The following is a 6,000-nucleotide window of genomic DNA, read 5'->3' as shown; positions in this document are numbered from 1 at the left end:
ATCACTCAAGGTTTTGATGATGCTGGACAGGAGGAGCGGGTCTTGCTTGATAGTGGCTGAGCAGCTTTTGGCTGTGCTTACTGTCACTACCAGGGCTCCTTATGGGAAGGGCAGACAGCTGAAAACTCCCAGGGAAAGATTTGATTTCCTCTCTAGAAGGGGAAGGTAAGAATGTGGTTCTTGGGCAGCTGATCTCTGCAACTCCCAGGCAAGAGAGATGGAAGGATGAGGGGAGGAGGCACACTCAGAGATAAATTGAGGCGAGACCTAGAGAAATGTGTTGTCTCGTGGTCCAAGGGGCAATGCCTGCTTCTCCCCAACTCTCCAAGCCACCTCAGGTTCCTTTTGAAGCTTAAGCTAGTTTTGATTGAGTTTCTGTTACTTTCATTTGCCTGATTAACAAAAATCTCCAGAGGTTAAATTCTTCTGAGGGTCAAATAATTGGGACCAGTGAGGGTTATGCTTTAAGTGCTGGGGCCAGTTTGTTTGGGCAGTGCACACCCTCTGATGGGCCTGGGACTGGGGGAGGCAGGCACCCAATTTTCACTGTGGCCTGGGGAGGTGCTTGCCAAAGGATGGTAGCAGAGATAAAGGGTCTTGGCTGTGAGCAGTTGGAGTTCTCTGGTGGTGGGTCTGGGTTCTGACATGGTGGTAGTGAGGTGCAATGGTTAAGTGTTGGGTTACTAACCGAAAGTTTGGTGGTTCGAAGCCACCCAGTGGCTCCATGGGAGAAAAGACCTGGTGATCTGCTCTGGTAAAGATTACAGCCTAGGAAACCCTTTAGGGTCACTATGAGTCATACAACAACAAACAGGACTGATGTTTAGGTTGCACTGTGGGATACTCATTTGTAGTTGGTTGGGGGGAGGATAATGCTGTCTTGATGAGGTAGACGCTCCCATCTGGGTGGGGGAAAGGAAGCTTCAAAGGCAAGTCCTCAAGGTGGGAGAGGGAATGCCTACCATTATGATGGCTGGAACCAGATCTGGAGGAAAGCAGGTATTTGGATACCATGTGATGGGGATAAGGGGCCTGCTCAGGACAGGGACAGCAAGCCATATCTCTTACATCAGATTCCCAAGTTACGTGCTCCTTTCCCCACCTGTTCTTCCCATATCCTGAATGTGAATGGTCCTTTTCTTCAGCCTCAGAGCAATTCCAAAGGATCAGCAGGAGCTGGTGTCTTCCTCCCTCCTCGAGTCTCATAGATCAGTTGCTTTGAGGCTCAGTTCTAGGCGGGTTATTTAGTCAGACTGGCAGCTGAGTATCATGCTTAATTCAAATGATCCTAGATGGAACCCAAAATGTAATTTCAAAGTTTTCTGGAGTGCTGAGGTCAAGCCCCTCTCCCTAAATTCAACTTTTGGAGTGGTAGCATGAGGAGCTCTGGGGACCCACTCCCCAGGAAACAACCATAGCTGCCGAAAATTATATATAAAAAAATAACCATATAAAGTCTCTGGAAGGAATGGACACAGGGAACCCAGGGTGTAAATGGAAAGGGGGAGGGTGCTGATACATTGTGGGGATTGCAACCAATGTCACAAAATAATTTGTGTGTAAATTTTTGAATGACAAACTAATTTACACTGTAAACTTTCACCTAAACCAAAAAACCAAACCTGTTGCTGTCAAGTTGATTCCAACTCATAGTGACTCTATAGGACAGAGTGGAACTACCCCATAGGGTTTCCAAGGAAAGGCTAGTGGATTCGAACTGCTGACCTCCTTTCACCTAAAGCACAGTAAAACCTAAAAAAAAATTTTAAGTTAAAAAAAAAGTCTGGCCTTTGCAGCCAGCAGACTTGGGTTTGAAAAAAAGAAGTCTCTGGAAATTATCCTAAGGGCATATAGCCAAATGAGGAAGCACGTATGGAAGAAAATCTACTAAATCTCAGTAAGAACAATGAGAGCCTGTACTGCTAGAGTCATAGCCCACTCCCTCCTTCTGCAGCTCTTCAGTGTGATGACTGAAGCCACAATCCAGGTATTTGGCCAAGAAAATGGAACTCTTTACCCCCTCAGCACCTACTCAAGGGATTTGGTCTTACTGAAATGAGCAGGCCACCAGCATTTCTCAACCTTCCACAAGCTCAGAATTGTAGAGGCTAAATTCTGGTGAGTGCAGCTGAGAGACTGGGGGCTCCCTTTGTCCACCCAACCCCCATTCGTAGGGCGAGAGGCTGGACCACAGACTTCACAGGCTGAGAATGTTGGAGTCCTGATCACCCTTGTGCCTGCTTGCTTACTCAAAGGGCAGAGGTTCAATACTGGGAGAGGCATGCTGAGAATACCAGAGGTTACTGCTCCCACCCAGAGTCCTGTTTATAAAGAAGGGGTATCACTCAGGGAGAAGTGGAGCCTTAAGCTCCAGAGCAGGGACTCAGGGATTACACTAGGGGAGAGAGTGAATCCTTAAGAATTGACAGCTACAAAACTCCCAAAGGAACCTATGTATTTGACAAAGGGTGTGTTTCAAATAAGACAAGTTCAAGCCTAAGAGTGCTCTGTAAACAATGGAGATTTTGGTAGTAAGCGGTTAAAAAACAACAAGCTAAACTGTAGACCAGCCAGTTTAATAGAACTAGGAAAGAGACAGCAAAGAGGAGCCCTCCTCGCAGACTGACTTCAAAAACTACCTCTGCAAAGGAATCCAAGTTTAATTGGATCAGACTGTGAAGCAATTTTTGTCCTAGGGCATCACTGAAAATAATAGAGCAATAAATTAGCAATTGTTTTTGTTAGGTGCCATCAAGTCGGTTCCGACTAATAACGACCCTAAGTACAACAGAATGAAACACTGTCCTGTGCCATCCTCAAAATCGTTGCCCATTGTTGCAGCCACTCTGTTAATCCATCTTGTTGAGGGTCTTCCTTTATTTCACTGACTTTTTACCAAGCATGATGTTCTTTTCCAAGGACTGATCCCTCCTGATAACATGTCCAAAGTTTATGAGACAAAGTTTCGCCATCCTCGTCTCTAAGGAGCCTTCTGGCTGTACTTCTTCCCAGACAGATTTGTTTGTTCTTTTGGCAGTCCATAGTATATTCAATATTCTTTGCCAGTACTATATTTCCAAGGCATCAATTCTTCTTTGGTCTTCCTTATTCATTGTCCTGTTTTCGCATGCACATGAGGTGATCGAAAATACCATGGCTTGGGTGAGGCATACCTTAGTCTTAAAAGTGACATCTTTGCTTTTGAACACTTTAAAGAGGTCCTTTGCAGCAGATTTGCCCAATGCAATGTATCTTTTGATTTCTGGACTGCTGCTTCCGTGGGCTTTGATTGTAGATCCAAGTAAAATGAAATCCTTGACCACTTCCATATTCTCTCCATTTATCGTGATGTTGCTTATTGGTCCAGCTGTGAGGATTTTTGTTTTCTTTATGTTGAGGTGTAATCCATACTGATGGCTGTATTCTTTGATCTTCATCAGTAAGTGCTTCAAGTCTTCTTCACTTTCAGCAAGCAAGGTTGTGTCATCTGCATAACACAGGTTGTTAATGAGTCTTCCACCAATCCTGATGCCACATTCTTTTTCAGATAGCCCAGCTTCTCAGATTATTTGCTCAGCATACAGACTGAATAAGCATGGTGAAAGAATACAACCCTGATGCACACCTTTCCTGATTTTGAACCATGCAGTTTCCCTTGTTCTGTTCTAATAACTTCCTCTTGGCTGTAATTAGCAAACAGCAGAGCCTAAAAGCTGCTGAGGAAAAGAGAGAGTCAAAAATAGTCATGCCAAAACCAGTGCCATTCCAAGGCTGCATCCTCTGAGCAGTCATATCAGAGGATTCACATTGAGGGAGAAAAGGACTTCACTAGCATCCAAGTCACTAAACAAATAAACAACGTCAGGGAATAATCAGGGAAATCGGTATCCAGAGTTGCTACAAACATTACCTAAAATGTCAAATTTTCAACAACAAAAAAATAGTAAGACATACAATGAAACAAGACAGTGTGATCCATAGGCAGAAAAAAAAAACAGACAACAGGAACCGCCTGTGAGAGGGCCCAGAGATCAGATTCAACAGACTGGAACTTCAAAACAGCCATTATAAATATACTTATGTGCCACATACTGTCCATTCAAGCAACGTCTGACCACATATACATCCGTGGTCTGGCACACACTTTCTGGGGGATACCCACAACCTGACTTGGCAGTGAACCTGCCCTGCTGCTGCCCACCTGCAGGAATAGGCACCCCTGCTGCTGGGAGGAGTGGGCACCCAGTCCTGCTCCTGAATGCCCAAGGTCAGCAGGCATCGCAGGGCCCAGCCAGTTCAGGTGTGCCAGGTTGTGCCAAGACTGTTCCTCTGCTGCCCAGCCTGTGCCTGGAGCCTCTCCACCATGAACTTCATAGGGCTGATGGGCTGTGCACTGGGGAGGACTGGCTGAGCACTCTCCTGATGTGTCCACAGTGGGAACTGCTGCATAGCAGCCCCTGGGCTTGTGTGCCCCAGAGCCTTGCACCCCATGGAACCAGGTGTTCACACAATGTCCAAATCACATAACATCCTGTTTCACAGAACATATCATGGACATTAAGCAACACATGACTATATGTTCAAAGGAAACCATTCTTAAGGTAGAAGAAGGTATGATGACAATGTCTCATCAAATAGAGACTACCAATAAAGAGATAAGCCAGTGAAGAGATAGAAATTATAAAAAAGAACCAAATGGAAATTCTAGATTTCAACAGTACAATAACGGAAATGAAGAATTCACTAGAGGGCTCAACAGTAGATTTGAACTGGCAGAAGAAAGAATGAGCAAAGTTGAAGATGGACTGGTGGAGATTATGCAATCTTAAAAACAGAAAAAAGAGTGAAGAAAAATCAGTGGAGCCTCAGAGATACATGGGACACCATTAAACACATAATGGTTGTACCAGGAGGAGAGGCGAAAGAAAAGAGCAGAAAAAATATTTGAAGAAATAATGGCTGAACTTCTCCCAGATTTGATGAAAAACATTAATTTACACATCCAAGAAGCTCATGAACTTCAAGAAGGACAAATGCAAAGAGATCCACACTCAACACATCGTAGTAAAAACGCTGAAAGCAAAAAACAAAGAGAACATTTTAAAAGCAGCAAAGAAAAATGATTCATCATGTGCAATGGAAACCCAAGAAGATTTACAGTTGATTTCTCATCAGTAACAATGGTGGCCCGAAGGCAGTGGCATAAACTATCCAAACGTTGAAATAAAAGAACCGTAAACAAAGAATCTTATATTCAGCAAAACCACCTTTCAAAAGTGAAGGCAAAATCTGTATACAGAGTGGACAATTTATTTGTGCATAAATTGAGAGATGACCCCATTTTCCTTAAAGAAAATATGTTTTCTGTGTGAGGTAAAGGAAACCCTGGTGGTGTAGTGGTTAAGACCTATGGCTGCTAACAAAAAGGTTGGCAGTTTGAATCCACCAGGTGCTCCTTGGACACCGTATGGGGCAGTTCTACTCTATAGGTTTGCCACAAGTCAGAATTGACTCGATGGCAACGAGTTTGGTTTGGTTTTGGTTTAGTGAGGTAAATAAAACAAACAGGATTTATTTACCCTTCTCTATTAACTCTGTTTTCGGTCACTTGACAGCCAAATCCTCTTTTTAATGCTCCTTCAAGTATTTTAAAACAGCACAACCCATACTTTAAATGAAATCAAGTGGAACAATTATAAAACAACAAATCAGGATTACGCTTAAATTTAATTTGCTTCTAAAGCAATCAGTAATTATGCACAAAAATTATAATAATTTCAGAATCTAATTTTATTTTCTTGCGTTTTGTGTTCATTGTTCAGAGATACACACACACACACACAAAATAGCTGCAAATGATACAGTTCGAGCTACCCTAGAAATTTCTGAATACTCTTCAATTAACCTGAGATGGCTACTCTACCTACTTGGTACATGTGTGAAACTTTCCATAATAAAAAGAATTAAAAAATCTTAGATGGCTTTTTTATTCCAATGTAT

Source organism: Loxodonta africana, chromosome 15 (assembly GCF_030014295.1).
Source record: "Loxodonta africana isolate mLoxAfr1 chromosome 15, mLoxAfr1.hap2, whole genome shotgun sequence".
Classification (NCBI taxonomy): domain Eukaryota; kingdom Metazoa; phylum Chordata; class Mammalia; order Proboscidea; family Elephantidae; genus Loxodonta; species Loxodonta africana.
Note: the sequence above shows the minus strand (reverse complement) of the source record.